The sequence below is a fragment of the Narcine bancroftii genome, chromosome 1 (assembly GCF_036971445.1).
Source record: "Narcine bancroftii isolate sNarBan1 chromosome 1, sNarBan1.hap1, whole genome shotgun sequence".
NCBI classification, from domain to species: Eukaryota; Metazoa; Chordata; class Chondrichthyes; order Torpediniformes; family Narcinidae; genus Narcine; species Narcine bancroftii.
Window position 1 is genome coordinate 212861191 of NC_091469.1, and position 16473 is coordinate 212877663.

Sequence of the window (16473 nt, forward strand, 5' to 3'; positions counted from 1 at the left end):
CAGGGGGATTCGAATTTCCCACCAAGACGGCTGACCAAGCTAGCACTATCCAAGGACTAAACCATTTGATTTATCGTTATGATGTTCCAGAGGAGATTCACTCTGATAATGGCTCGCACTTCTCCGGGAAAGCAATCTGTGATTGGGCAAATGACAACGGTATTTTATGGGTTTACCATATTCCTTATTACCCGCAGGCTGCCGGGTTAGTTGAACGAATGAACAGCTTACTGAAGGAACAAATTCGTTTGTTAACATCATTGGGGACCCAGAAGGGATGGTGCCATGTGTTGCAGCAGGCAGTCGACAATTTGAATCATCGCCCTTTAAAAGGAGGTACACCTTTCCACCGACTTCTTCACGCTCCTGAATTACAGCCTATTCCAGAGGAAAAACAATCATTGCCTCCCACTCCCGAACTAGAGAATGCCGGACAAAAGGTATAGGTGGCACCACCAGGTAGTGGCCCTCCTGTAAAAGGGGAAATAGTGACACCTGCCCAGGGTAACACTCGGTGGGTAGCTATTGAGGGACAGGATGATTTAGTCTGTTTAAACACTGAACGCTTACGGTATCGTGAGTGACATGTGTCAGGCTTCTTTGTTCCAGGTTCTCCATTTTACACTCCTGGTGATCTGGCTTAACAGCAATTGGATTTGTAATGTCGAGGACGTTCCGAGGGAGTTCCCCATGGGAAACACGGTCCGATGCATTACACCAAGGAAGACCTCAGTCACCCGCCTCAAGTGCAGCTTATATAAATATGTTATTGTTCAGCATGTTTCAAAATCTGTTCGTGAGCTCCAGTATCTGGGTATTGTGGCCAACAAGGATAATTTGAGCCTTGGATGGAATCCTTTCTCATGGCTAACTGCTACATTTGGGGGAGTGGGCCGCACTATCCTCCGTTGGTTGCTCGCGTCATTGCTTATCTTTGTAATTGTTGTTTTGATTTCTCTTTTTTCGCTCCCTCTGTACTCAAATACTGGTTAGACCTCGCAAATGACAGATTGTGACCAAGGGGTGGAATGTAATGGAGGATTAAAACCATGTGCCCAGATGCTTTTTGCTTATGTGGAACTGACGACACTGGGTCCACACGCAGGTCACCTTACTTTCAGAACTAGCAGATGTAATTAAATTCAGCCATGGGGATTTATCTGAAGATACACTTTGAAAATGGAATTCCACTGTGAGGCCCAGGGAAAGCAGTTGTCAAATGCAACACTCTGAAATTGACGAATTGGTCACAACCTGTCTTGCTCGGGAAGTTTTAATAAGTCTTTGTATCTACGAGATAAACCAGGAAATCATAACATCCTGGTTCCATAATAATTAATCTTCTAAATTGTAGAATATAATGTTCAGTTTTGATTTTGACAGACAAATGTTAGAAGGAGTAGGCGCATGATTAATTGTTTTTGGGGTATATAAGCCTGTGGTCCTGCTGCTGAAGTTTAGACTCTCCAAGGGGTGGGAACACCTCTTGTCAAGAAGGAAGAACAGCCAGAGTCCGAGCAACGTCCCGGTCGGGGGAGGTGGAGAAGCTGCTACCAGCGCCCTGACAACCTACTACAAGTGTGCAGTCGTTGCCTCGCTTCGGCAGTTGGGACCAGTCCAAGCGTTGATAAGTATAGTTGGGAAGGGCTTGCATATTGTAGTGTGAAATCAGCTTTTGAATTAGTAATAAACATTTGTATAAACTGAACTGCTCTCGGTGTGTGTGTCTATTTTCTTTCGGTAGCTCAAACACTGTGACCAATCTAAATGAACAAAATGAGAGGTATAAGTTTACCCAAGACACTCCTGAACCCAGAATTCAGGCAGTTTCACGGCTATTGCGCTGATCCCAGGCTCGCTCACGATGGTTTCAAAGACGTTTGAACCAGTCGGGGACACCAATTGTAGCAGCAGCTACACTGCTCCTGCAATAACACACACAACCAGACGAGTTGAGCTCAGTGAGCAGACTGGTTTATTGTAGGCCTCTGGGCTGTACTTATATTCCCAGCCCGGACCTGGCTGAGAACCGCGCTGGGGGGCACTGATGTCACCCGGGTGTCATGTGGTCCCCCAGCGTGGGCTTCAGAACCCCATGCTGAGAAGAAGGGAAAGCCCCCGATGGCGCCATTTTGGCCAGCTGCCCCAGCGGGACCGGTTCGCCTGCCTAGTGGTGAGCCGCCACATATACACACATACACACTCTGTTGCAATATTAAGCGACGACAACTGGAAACCAACAACACATCAAAGTTTAGATCAGTCTTCAAATACATAATGGCAACGGTCCATAAAAGGACCCCATGTCTTTAAGAAATTAGTATTTGAATTTTTAATGGTATATCTAATTTTTTTCTAAACTTAAAGAAGACAGAATATCATTGAACCCTTGTGTATGTGTAGGTGGAGGGTAATCCTTCCATTTGATCAATATCGCACATCCGGCTATCGATGATGTAAGAGATAACATTCAGATTTGCGATGGTCAATAAAATATCATCATTATCAGATAATCCAAACAGAGCAAGTAAAGGGCAAGGTTCCAATTTACCCTTGAGGATCATCGATAGTGTGTGAAAAATATCTTTCAAAAATTTTTAGAAGACTAGGGAAAAACCAAAGCATGTGAACCAATGAAGCATCTGCAATTTGGCCACAATGAGGATTTATATCAGAATAAAAATGAGCCAATTTAGCTTCAGATGAATATACTCTATGGACCACTTCAAATTGCAAAAAAAAAAATTTTGTGAACAAAAGGAAGAAGGATTAATCAAATTACAAATGGAATCCAAACAGGGTCAGAGAAAAAAAGATTCAAATCCTGTTCCGAATCACTTTTGATCCTAACTAAAGAACTGTTCTTAAATCTAGCAAATTATTATAAATAAGAGATATTAAACCTTTGTGAGAAAGTTGAAAATCCAAAAGTAAATCAAGAATATTTGCCTCAGGAATTTGCAGAGAATCAGGAATCTGAGATTGAACAAAATGTCTAACTTGTAAATATCTGCAAAAATGTGGATTTGGTAAATTAAATGTTGCCACCAATTGTTCAAAAGAAGCAAAACTATAATGAATAAAAAGCTCTTTGAAACATGTAATACCCAATCTGTGCAATCATTAAAAACTATCTTGCAAAGAATTTTTAAAAATGGTGATTAGATGTAATGGAACGACAAAATATTATTTCAATTTTTTATATTTGCCATTTTATTCTATGAATGAAGTATACAATTTCTTTAGTCATACACTTTGGATTAGGGAATAGGGCTTAGAATTACACTGTATTTGGAAATATTTTTTTTCTCTTTTTGTTATAATTTTGCATTATGGTTTTATCTGCTTTATAGCCTCATGAGTTATTAAATTTGTCATTATTAATATTATGTTTCTCTAATTGTTTTGTATATGCATGTCTATTTATTTTGAAATTAATAAAAAGGTTTCTGGGTCATTGGGCTCTCATCCAGGGAAGGTGGGACTTGTTTTGAAGGGAAGGTTTACATCTGAACTGGAAGGGATCTAATATCCTTGCAGGAAGGTTTGTAAGTGCTTTTCCAGTGGGTTTAAACTAGATTTACAAGAGTGAGGAATGGAGAAGGAAAAAGCGGACATGAAAATTTCATGCACCATTAGAAGTCAACGGGTTGAATGTGGTGGAAATGTTCTCAGGTACATCTTTTTCAATGCAAAGAGTGTTGTAGGAAAGGCAGATGACCTTAGAGCTTGGATTGGCACATGGATCTATGATATTGTGGCCATTAGTAAAATTGTTACAGGATGGATAAGACTGACAGCTCAATGTTCTGGGCTTCTGCTTCTTTAGATGTGATAGAACGGGGGATGAAAGGGGGAGGAATGGCATTGCTCATCAGGGAAAATGTCACAGCTATGCTCAGGCAGAATAGACGACCTTAAACCGATCGCTCTAGTTTTATACTCTGCTAGCATGAGGAAATGTCAGCGAATATCCAGCTTATCTGTGGCCATCCCTCAGCCTCCTACCTCCAGGGAGAAAAATCCTAGCCTATCCAGACTCTCCCTCTCATTCTGGCCCTCCAGTCCTGATAACATCCTTTTGCACCTTTTCAGTTTAATAATATCACTCCTACAGCATGGAAACCAGAACTGCATAGATTATTCAAAATGTAGCTTTACCAGTTGATGTACAGTTGCAATATGAAATTCTAATGCCCTGGCCAATGAAGGCAAGCATGCCAAATGCCTTCTACCTGACATCACTAATGAAACTACTTGTACCTCTCAGTTCTACAACACTCTCTAGGGCCCTACCATTTACTGTATAAGTTCTGTCTTGGTTTGAATTGCCAAAATGCAGCACCTTGCACTTATCTGAATGAAACTCCATCTGTCATTTGAAGGCCCACTGACTCAATGATCAAGATCTGGTGGTAATCTTAGACAACATTCCTCACTGACCCCTACTGCACCATTTTAGTATAATCTGCAAACGAACGAACCTTGCTACCTCCGCTCTTATCCAAATCGTTAATGACAAAAAATAGTGGAGCTAGCACCATGGTCATGGGCCTCCAATCTGAGAAGTAACCCTCTGTAGTGGCAGCTACATTGCTATGTGTGGTGGCACACCACTAGGTAGGCGAACCGTCCCCGCTTGTAATCCATGCGGCGGGACAGCCAGCCAAAATGGCGCCATTGGGGGTTTCCCCTTCTTCTCAGCACAGGGCTCAGAAGCCCGCAGTGGTGGACCATGTGACGGCTGGATGATGTCACTGCCCCCCAGCGCGGTTCTCAGCCAGGACTGGGATGGAAGTATAAGTCCATCCCAGCAGCCTGCAATAAATCAGTTCTGCTCACTGAGCTCAACTAATCTGGTTGTGTGTTCTTTCAGTAGCAGTGTAGCTGCTGCTACAATTGGTGACGCTGACTGGTTCGAACATCTTTGAACCCATCAAACTCCTGCAGCCCCTTGAGATTGTCCAGACATGGGAACACCTTGATAGCAGCGACCTTCGTAGCGGCGGGCATGGCTCCCTCGGCCATGATGGTATGGCCCAGGAACTGCATGGACTCTTTCCCAAACTGGCACTTGGCTGGGTTGATGGTGAGGCCGAAATCGGCCAGCCGGGAGAAGAGGGTGCACAGGTGGGCCTTGTGTTGTGCCTGATCCCTGCTGGCAATGATGATGTCATCCAAGTAAATGAAGACGAAATCCAGGTCCCTGCCCACTGAGTCCATGAGGTGCTGGAAGGTCTGAGCGGCGTTATTGAGCCCGAACAGCATGCAAAGGAATTCGAACAAGCCGAAGGGGCTGATGATAGCCGTCTTGGGTATGTCCTCAGGGCGCACCAGGATTTGGTGATACCCGCGCACCAGGTCAACCTTGGAGAAAACCCTCACACCATGCAGATTGGCTGCTGGAACGCGCGTCAAAAGAACCAATGACTTGTTGATCCAAACCAAGGCTCTTATTATCTAAAAGACTGGAGCACGTGACAAGTAGTTTGACCAGTCCAGAATGACATGGTCTGGCTAGGAGCAATCCTTTAAGACCTGCCAGTAGGTGTGGCTACACTCTCAGCCAATCACAGTCATCCTACACTACCATCTGTACATGTGTACATATACACATTGGTGATAGAATCTGTACTATCACAGCCGTAAAGTCCTGGATGTGAGGGATGGGCTAACAGTCAAGAACTGTCACCTCGTTGAGCCGTCGATAGTCTCTGCAGAGGTGCCAGCCACTGGAGGCTTTCAGGACCAGGTGGAGCAGCGAGGCCCACGGTCTGTCAGACCGCCGAATGATCCCCAGCTCCAACAGATGTGAAAACTCCTCCTTCTCCATCACAATTTAGGCAGTAGCCAGCGTGCCTTGGCAGGAACCGGTGGGCCCTGAGTGGGGATGTGGTGGAACACCCCGTGGCGCGGCAAGGCAGTGGAGAACTGTGGCTTGAGGAGGGTCAGAAACTCATCCACGATTCGCTGGAACTCATCTCTGGGCGTGTTGATCGTGGCCATCTGTGGTTGCTCTGTGCAGGAGGCGAATGGCCTGAAAAGTACGGGCGTCCACCAGCCGCCTACCCTGAATATCCACCAGAAGCCCATGAGCAAGTAGGAAGTCAGCACCCAGGAAGGGACGAGATGGTGAACCTCCAAGAGAACTTTCATCGGCCGATCTGGAAGTGGACTGTCTTGTCTCCATATATCCGGATCTCTGTTGCGTTGGCCGCCCAGAAGGGAGGTCCTCGAGGTCGGTTCCTGGACTCGATGGCTGTGACTGGGATGACGCTGATCTGGGCCCCAGTGTCGACAAGAAACTGCCAACTGCTGACTGAGTCCTTCAGGTAGAGGAGGCTGTGTCCTTGGCCAGCCGCCGCAGCCATTAACAGCGGCCAGCCTGGTCATTTCCCTGGAATGAGCAGGGCTGACGACACTTTTGAGCCTTGGCTCCCCAGAGTTGGTGGTAGAAGGAGAGGCCTGGAGCGGATGCCATGCCCCTGGTTATGCAATTGGTGGCCCCAGGAGGGGCCAAATGCTCTACCGCAGCGCTAGGGGTGGGCTTGCCGTGGCCTCCGGGAATTGCTTGAGCCTTAGCTCTTGGGCCTTCTGAGCGACCTTCCTCAGGTCAGTAAAGCTCTCTTGGGCCAGTAACAGCCGGATGTCCTCGGGCAGATGGTCGAGGAAAATGAGCTTGAAGAGTGGGCAGTTGGTGTGATCACCCATGAGCACAAGCATCTTGTCCATCAGCTCCATCGGGGACCTGTCCCCCAAGGCATCGAGGTGTAGCCGGCATGCTGGTGTGTGGATAGTACGAGGGATCCGGTAAGCACTCGCTTGATGGTCTCGTATTTGTCTTTGGTGGGTGGGTGCTGAATGAGGTGCAGCACGTGTTTGGCAGTGGCCTGGTCCAGGGTTGCAACCACATGGTAGAATTTGGTCGTGTAGGATGAAATCTGGTGGAGGTGAAAATGAGCCTCCGCATGGCCGAACCAGGTGTCTGGCTCTTTAACCCAGAAGTCAGGCAGCTTGACGGCTATAGCACTGATCCCAGGCTCACTCACGATGGGTTCAAAGACGTTTGTACCAGTCGGGGTCACCAATTGTAGCGGCAGCTCTACTGCTATTGAAAGAACACACACAACCAGACGGGTTGAGCTCAGTGAGCAGAACTGATTTATTGCAGGCTGCTGGGATGGACTTATACTTCCATCCCGGACCTGGCTGAGAACCGCACTGGGGGGGCGCTGACATCACCCAGGTATCACGTGGTCCTCCAGCGCGGGCTTCTGAGCCCTGTGCTGAGAAGAAGGGGAAACCCCCCCCCCCGACGGTGCCATTTTGGCCATCTGCCCCGCCATCTGGATTACAAGCGGGGCCGGTTCGCCTGCCTAGTGGGGTGTCGCCACACCTCCACTGCTCCTTCTCAGCAAGCTCCTTTCTAATGCTATTAGTTTTAGCTTCGCCCCATTTTACAACTGGAACTGGTAGACCAGTCCCATGTTTCTCCATAACAATTTTACAACTAATGCAGTTATTTATACAAAGTTTTTGTTGTAATTTAGCCATGAAAGTAACTTGCTCCATGGTCCGGAGAAACGCTATCTCGTTTTCACTCTACACTGCAATGGTTATGGTATGAACGACAAATAAATGTGACTTGACTTGAAAAAAAAACATTGCCATCTGTGGATCTGTGCCTCAGATGAGAGATGTTAGCAAGATATATCCTCATGTCGATTCACACTTATATAATGTGTCACCTTGTGCCCAAAACTTTGAAGAACAATCATGCAATTTTAGAGCAAAGGAAGACAGCAACAAATCTGTTCAACATGTTCCCGGAAATCATACTCTGTGGAACTCCTCTGTTCTTCACCCTGAAATGTCATGTAGAACCATAAAACCTACAGCACAGGGACAGGCCCTTTGGCCCATCTGAATCAATGCTGAACTATTCTGCCTAGTCCCATTGACTTGCACCCGCACCATAGCCCTCTACACCCCTCCCATCTATATGCCTTTCTAAATGTTTCTTATATTTGAAATCCAGCTTGCACGCACCTCTTTTGCTGGCGCTCATTCCGCACTCTCACCACTTTCCGCGTAAAACTCCCCCTAATGTTCCCTCTCAACATTTCCTCTTTCACGCTTAACTCATGTTCTCTAGTCCTTGTAAGAAAGGATATCTGTGGAATGACAACACTCCTTTCAAAATGTCAGCCTGGATTTATGTAAAGAAGTGTGGACTTCTATGAAAGAGTGGAGTACTTCCACTGACCACTATCCCAATGAAGATGACAATGCAACTGTCAGCCAAACACACAAGAGAGAGTTTCCTGTAGTGTAACAAATACCTAAAATTGCCTTTGCACAATATTTTCAGATAATTGAAATGAGAGGGTAACGAATTTCACATTCTTGCCAAATTACAAGGAAACCAGTTAGCCTTTTGAGTCTACCATGTGCAATAACATTGTACTTTTAATCCTCCCACTTGGAGCTGAACAATTCGCTTTACCCATATGAAATTACAATTCATAGTTAACAGGCAATTAGTACATGTCCATTTCAGCATCCACTAAAATGTGGACTGTCTTCCATATGCCAGCATTTATTCCCTTCTTCAGTAGCAGAGCAGGCAACTGTTAATTTATAAATGCTCCAATGATCAACAAGACTATAACCAGATGGTAAAGGTAAAAATTCCATTATTGTCATGTAATTCTATATTTAGAATTTAACATGCATGAAATTCTTTAACTTTGACAGAGGCAGGCATCATGTTTTCCAGCAGCCCTCACAGAAATGAGGCCCCAGCGAGGAAGAAGCTCATGACCCCTGGTGAACAAAAGGCCAGTGCTCTAACCACTGAGCTATCAGAGCCTCTAATGGCATCAGACAGACTCCAGTTCAAATGCAGCTTGTAATCGAATGTTAAACTCAATCAGAGAATCTGCAAAGTCATCTTGGGCTGAACAACAGTGTGTACGTGTTGGGTGTAATCTACCAACCTTCCCTGGATTCTGGAGAGGTTCCAGAAGATTAGGAAAATTTTAACATGGCATCATTATTTCAGAAAGGTGGAAGACAGAAGTCTAACAATTAAGACGAGTTAGCTTAATGTTGGGGAAACGCTGGAATCATTACTGAGGGTTTTATAGCAGGTACTTCATAAAATCTTAAGACAATGAAGGAGAATTAGTGTAGCTTTATGAAAGAGAAATTTGAAGGTGTTACAAACAGAATGGACCAAGGCAGGCCAGCAAAAGTTATGAAATCAGTGTTTAATTAATTTGATAAAATGCCACTGCACTGGGTTGGGTTACACCATGTTAGTAATAGATCAGCATGAATATGCATTTGGTTAACTAACAGAAAACAAAGAGTTAATGTAAAAACACAAAAATGCAGCAGGAACTCAGCAGGTCTTGCAATGTCCATAGGAGGTAAAGATATATAATCAATGTTTCGGGACTGAGCCCTTCTTCAACATATGAGCAAAAAGTAGACAGGCACCTGAATAAAAAGGCTGGGGGAGAAGGGAAGAAAGGGCAGGGGGAGGGGCTCAGGCCAACAGGCGAAAGGTGATGTGGACGTGGATAGGAGGACAGGAGAGGAAAGGTGAGGAAAGGACAGGACAGGAGAGCGGCGGCTCTATAAATGCAGAGCTGGAGGACAGGAGACCGAGGAAAAGGGAAAGAGAGAGGGATAGAGCTAGAGGAAAAAAGATGGGCTAAAGGGATAACTGGTGCTAAAGGAAACCAAAGAAGGCAACGTTAATGCCATCCAGTTGGAGGGTGTCCAGATGGAAGATGAGATGTTGTTCCTCCAATTTACAGGTGGACTCACTCTAGCAGGGCATGAGACCATGGACAGACATGTTGACATGGGAATAGGATGGGAAATTGCAATGGGTGGCCACTGGGAAATCCCTGCTATTGTGGCAGACAGAGCAAAAGTGCTGAACAAAGCTATCTCCCAGTCTGCACCAAGTCTCTCCAATGTAAAGGAGTCCACAACGAGATTACCAGATGCAATAGATGACCTCTGCAAATTCACGTGAAGTGTTGCTTCAATTTAGAAAGACTGTTTGGATTCCTGAAAGTTAATGAGGAAGGAGGAGTGGGCACAAGTGAAGCAATTACTGTGGTCACAGGGGCAGGTGCCAAAGGGGTAGGTAATTGGTAGGAAGGAAGGAATGGACAAGCGAGTCATGGAGGAAGCGGTTCCTGCAGAAGGTGCAGAGAGGAGGAGAGGGGAAGATGTGTCTCGTGGTGGGATCATGTAGTAGGTGGTGGAAATGGCAGAGGATATGTTGAATGCTGAGGCTGGTGGGGTGGTAGGAAGGACGAGGGGAATTCTGTTCTTGTGTGTCAAGATGGAGGGGGCCAGGAGAGATGTGCAGGAAATGGACCATATGCAGATGACAGCTGAGTTGAAGGTAGTAGAGGGGAAGCCACCATTTTTTAAGGAGGACATCATGTCTGATCTTACTTGGAAGCCTCATCCTGAGAACACACAATGGAGATGAAGAAATTGCAAGAAAGGAATGGAATCCTCACGAGGACAGGGTGTGAAGAGATGTAGTCAGGAGGCTCTGGGAGTTGGTGGATTTGTAGAATGTGTCTGTTGACACTTTGTCTCTCGAGGTGAAGCCAGAGAGATTGATAAAGTGGAGAGTGTTACTAATGATGGACTAAATAAATTTGAGGTCAGAGTGGAAGTTGGACAGCAAAGTGGATGAAGACAACGAGTTCATCATGGGTACATGAGGCAGCACTAAAGTAGTCATCAATGTTGCAGAGGAAGAGTTGAGAGGCCTTGCCTGTGTCAGCTTGTAGAATGGACTGCTCCACATAGCCAACAAAAAGTAGGCATAGCTGGGGCCCATATGGGCACCCATGGCTACTCCTTTAACTTGGAGAAATTGTGATTAGTCAGAGGAGAAGTTATTGAAGGTGAGGACAAGTTTTGCCAGCCAGAGGAGGGAGGTTGTGGAGCAGGATTGGTTGGGTCTATTGTTGAGAAAGAAACAAAGGGCTTTAATGGCCTTTGGTGTGAGGGATGGAGGTGTATAGTGTTTGGATGTTCATGATGAAGATGAGGTGCTTGAGTTCAGGGAACTGGAATTTTTTGAAGTGATGGAGGGCATGCAAAGTATTGCAGATGTAGAAGGGCGAGGACTGGACCATATGGGGGTGTGGGAGGGGGAACAAAATGGAGTCAGGGTAAGTGGAATCCAGTTCAGTGGGGTAGGAACATGCAGAAACAATAGGTCTGCTGGGACAATTGGGTTTGTGGATCTTGGGTAGGAGGTAGAACCAGGCAGTGTGGGGTTAGATTGGACATCATGAAAGGGAGATGAATAAATGGATTATTTTCAGATTGTCAGCGAAGGGTGGTGAGGTCTGGACTGTTTAATGATTCCATTGAAAGTCAATATATACTGTGGCCAGATTTGTTGATGTTACAAATATACATGGGTTATCAAATTGTGTAGAGGACAAACAAAAAGAACTTGCACAGAGATATACTGTAGATCAGTTAGTCACAGAATCATACAACATACAGCAGGCCCTTCAGCCCAACTTGTCCATTCTGACCAAGTTAGCATTCTGGCCAGTCCCATTTCCCACATCCTCTTGAACACTTCCTATCCATAAATCTGTCCAAATGTTAGTTGAACATTGCTATTGTGTCTGTTACTACAGTTTCCTCTGGTAATTTATTCCGGATATGATTCAGAAAATAGACAGGACTAGAAGTTGACAGATGGAGTATAATAAAGAAGAATGAGGAATTATTATTTAAATGGAGTGAGACTACAAACTTTTGTAGTACAACTGGATCTGGAGGTCCAGGTACATGAAATACAATGAGTTACCATGCAGGTACACCAAATAATTAGGAAGATAAATGGAATATTGATCTTTAATTTATAAAATTGGGAAGTTTCTCGTCTTCTTTCCAGGGCATGGGTGAGACAGCACCTGAAGTACTGCGTTTGGTTTTGACCTATATATTTGGAGAAGGATCAAGTTCAAGTTCAATATTATTGTCACATTAAATCTACTCGACTGAAAACAACTCTTCTGCGGATAGTCTAGCAAATCAACTCTAACATTCATACTAAATGGCAGGGCAAAGCAGGGGTTACACTGACAAAGATTAATTAGAATCATACAAGGCCAGCATGAAAGCCTTGTTGTGAGGCTCCTAATGGCTATGGGGAAGAAACTGTCTTTAAAGCCTGATGGTACATGATCTCACACTCTTGTGCTACATTCTGAGCTGTGTTCATCCCTTCTGTACGATTTTCTGATCCTGAGCAGAGCAGATCCTGTACAACTCCGTCATGCATCCAGCAGGTATGCTTTCAATGGTGCACCTGTAGAAATTGTTGAGTAACAGGGGAGTTATGCTGATCTTCCTCAGAAAGTAGAGGCATTGATTTCTTGATAATCTCAATAACATGGTTGATACAGGACAGATAACTGGAATGTTTATTCTCAGGAACCTGAAGCTATCTACTGTCTTCATTTAGATGCTGACAGAGATGTAGGCTTTTCCCCTCCCACCCAAAGTGTGCGATCAGTTCCTTTGTCTTAATGACATGTAGAGAGAAGTTGTTACCTTGGCACATCATTTCCATTCTGCAGACACACAAGAGACTGAAATCTTGCTTATTTATCTATTTAAACATACAGTGTGATAACAGGCCTTTCAGCCCACAAGCCTGTGCTGCCCAATCACAACCAATTGACCTAGAACCCCCAGTACATTTTGGAGGGTGAGAGGAAACTGGAGCCCCCATGGAAAATCCATGCAGACATGGGGCGAACATACAAATTCCTTACAGACTGCGCGAGATTTGAAACCTGGTCCCAATCACTGGAGCTGTAATGTGTTGCGCTAACCACTAAGCCAACCATGCTGTCCTAATGTAGAGCAAAAAAGACAAGCTGCTGGAGCAACTCAGTAGGCCAAACAGCATCTGAGCACAAAAAAATAGTCAATGTTTCTAGTTGGACCCCTGAATCAAGACTAAGAGTGCAGAGGGGAGATAGTCAGTACAATAAACCATGGAAGGGTGAAGGATGATGGACAGGTGGGGGTGCGGAGATAGTTGTTAGGCGGGTGCCAAAGGGAGAGAGAGGTGAGAAAAAAAGGGGTCAGGTGAAGGCAGGTGAGTCATATAGGGTGGAATTAGAGTGGGCGATTTGTGGAGATAAAGGTTGGCAGTGCTAGAATCTGATAAGTTGAGAAAGTGACAATGGTTATCTAATGGAAGTCATGCAGGGAGATGTGAAAGATGGAAGGAATTAAATGGAACAGAAGTAGGGTGAATCGGTGATAAATTGGGGTGGAATGCTTTCTCTATTTTGTCTCATCATCATTTGATATTCTAACCATGTCATTGGTGTCATCAATGAAATTGAAGATGGTACTTGGCTGTACAGGTGTAGCGGGACTATAGCAGTGGACTGAATATGCATCTTTGCAGAGTGTCGAGGTTGAGTGCGATTGTAGAAAAATGTTGTTGCACATCTTCTCTGACTGTGGTTGATGCTTGCATGGGAGACAGTGCACAGAAGGTTCTCTGGGTTGACCTCTGGGCATATGGGAAATGGGTAAGCCATTTAAGCTTCTGTGCAGTGTAGTTTAGAACACTTGAGTTGTTGACAGGGTGGATGCTGAGAGCATGTTTTCTCTATGTTGTTTCTGACATGATGGATTGTTTCAGAACAATGGTTGGAGATGTGGAGGAATTTCTTCTCCTCTGCTGCAACCTGAAAGTGAAATCATTGATTATATTCAATGTGAAGACTAATAAACATTTGAAACGTGATTAAATCATCTCTGCCTGAAGGCATCTGCTCCCAGGCAGAGAGGGACTGTTCCTGTCTATCTTGGAAAATTTCCCCACTATGGAGCACCCATTGTGTCTTCTGGTCCTTTGCTCCTGGTCCTCATGATGTGGACCTCTCTAGGTTTGAGAATACCAGAGGAGAAATTAAATGTAAATCAGCTGATCACTACTGAACCTCTTGCCACCTGTCACTTTCATTCTCTGTTGTACGCCCACTCTGACTTGTGGCCCCAACAATGCTCCAAGCTCAAGGAAAAGAACCTCTTCCTCCTGGCGAGACTCAGCGAAGAATTCAACAATTGCGCACAGCTGAGATTCCCAGTGGGCATCATTCTCTTTTGTTTCTGGTTTCCGCACCTCCAGCATTGTGTTCCTTCTCTCTGTTCATCCACTGCTGTTCATACTGGCTCTAGCTGATCAGTTGTGGTTGGAACCTGGAAGTCTGCAGATGCTGTGACTGAGATTTAAAAAAAACACAGAAATGCTGGAGGAACTCGGCAGGTCTCGCAGGAGGTAAAGAGATATAGCTGACGACTAGGGCCCGAACCCTTCGTCAAGGTGTGGTTTAACAAGCCTCCTCTATCTCTCAGCCTCGACCTCACCCCATCAATTTTCTCTTAGTCCTGTTGGAGACATTGTTCTCTTCTTTCAACATCCATGACTTTGATATTTTACACAACCTAACACACACTTTATTTTCAGCTGCTTCCTATACTGATGAAAGGTTACTGACTTGACCCAGTGCATCTGACTTTTCTTTCTGCCTCTTGGCCCGTTTGCTGCCCCTCTGTTTCTTCACCACATCCTGCTGTTAACGATAACAAGGGCTGCAGCAACTGCTTCATTTCCAGCCTGCAAAGAGCAGTAACTACCCCTCCATAAACTGTCTCCAGGGATGTATGAACAAAGGAAACTTACTTTACTCTAGAGTTTTCAATCAAATAAATTCATAGAAAAGCCCACTTGAGAAAGAGATAGAGGAGTATCAGAGTCAGTATCACCAGGCTGAGAAAGAACTTCTTCCCACGGAGAGTGGGAATGCGGAACAACTAAATGAACTGCTCACACAAACCATCCAAGTCTCTACTATTAAATAATATTTATTTTTATTAATGTACATTTCTTCTGCATATGTATTGTTTGTCTATATGTGCGTTATGTCTGGTTGTGTGTCTGCATGTTCTGTACAATGGACCAGAGAACGTTGTTTCATCACGCTGAACTTGTGCAATCAAATGAGAAATAAACTTGAACTTGATCTGAGAGCTGGTTGTCTCAGAAAATCATGCAGGAACAACGAACAAGTATTTAATATTCGAAGGAGTGAGGAAGTAATTGGGTTGGGCAAGGTTTATCAATTGTGCAGAGTACACAATTCTGAGTGAAACAAAATGTCATCGTCATTGGTGAGGAGAAAAAATAAGTTCTGCCATCTTAAAAATAGAAAGGAAGAAGAAAGGGAAAAAAATCAGCAACATCGTAAACTGAAGGGCCTGGATTGTGCTGTATTTTTCTATGCAGGGTAAAAAGTGGGGAATGGGACTGTCGGTTTCTCTACTAGAATGGCCCAATGAACCAGATGGTCTTTCTGTACTATCACAAGGATATCAGTCTATAATTGACAAGGTAGGATGCAATGGAGCTGAGAGGAGAATTGATCAAGATTCAGTCAGAGAATCTACTCCCATTCTGACCTTCATTCACACCTTCTCCCCAAAGGAGGATGCTTCATCTAAACCAGCATCAAGTTGTGTTCCCCATAAAAAAAACAGAACTTGTTTGCTCCATTTACCTTGCAATACTTCCACTTCTTTATGCAGTAACTTCAATGAGGTAAAACACCTCACAGGAGCCCTAAGAGGAGAAGTGAAGGCAGATGACCAGAAATGTGGTTTGAAGAAGCACCTTCGAGGAGAGAGTTGAATGGATCAGATCTTGAGGGGCTGAAAAAGTCAGCTCTGATCCTTATTCCCTCCAACGTGATCCCAGACTAGGGACGGACTTGGGGAAAAGGATTCAAGAACAATACTGGTCATAATTGTGCTCTGATAATATGACCTCATTTATTTATGTCAGATATAGATTGGCACAATACAATTTTATGCACAAATTATACACGACACCACAAAAATTACACGGTTTAAAATCTGAAATTCCAGACTCGTGTTTTAGGTGTGGTGAAGAGGTTGGAACATTTATACATTTAACCTGGCTCTGATTTATACATTCAACCTGATCCTTTTGGTATGACAAAAATTTTAGAAGTGGATTTTCCATTGGAACCAGAGATGTATTTATTGAGCATCTTATGGTTATTGGCACAAAATGATCAAAATATCAAAGACAGTTCGTGAGGATTGCATGGGTGGTAACCAGGAGATGTATTGCTGTAATGTGGAAGTCCGAATCCCCCCTACTTATTACTCGTTGGAATATGGAAATGCAAAGTTGTGCCCCCCCCCGGAAAAGATAACTTATAATCTTAGAAATAAATGTGTGTTAAAATATGGCAACCTTATTGGAATCATACTGGTTGAAGGATATAATTAATTAACTTCCCCAAAAATAATATAGTTAGGTTAATAGCCTTGAATTCCTGAAGATCAAGATATGGA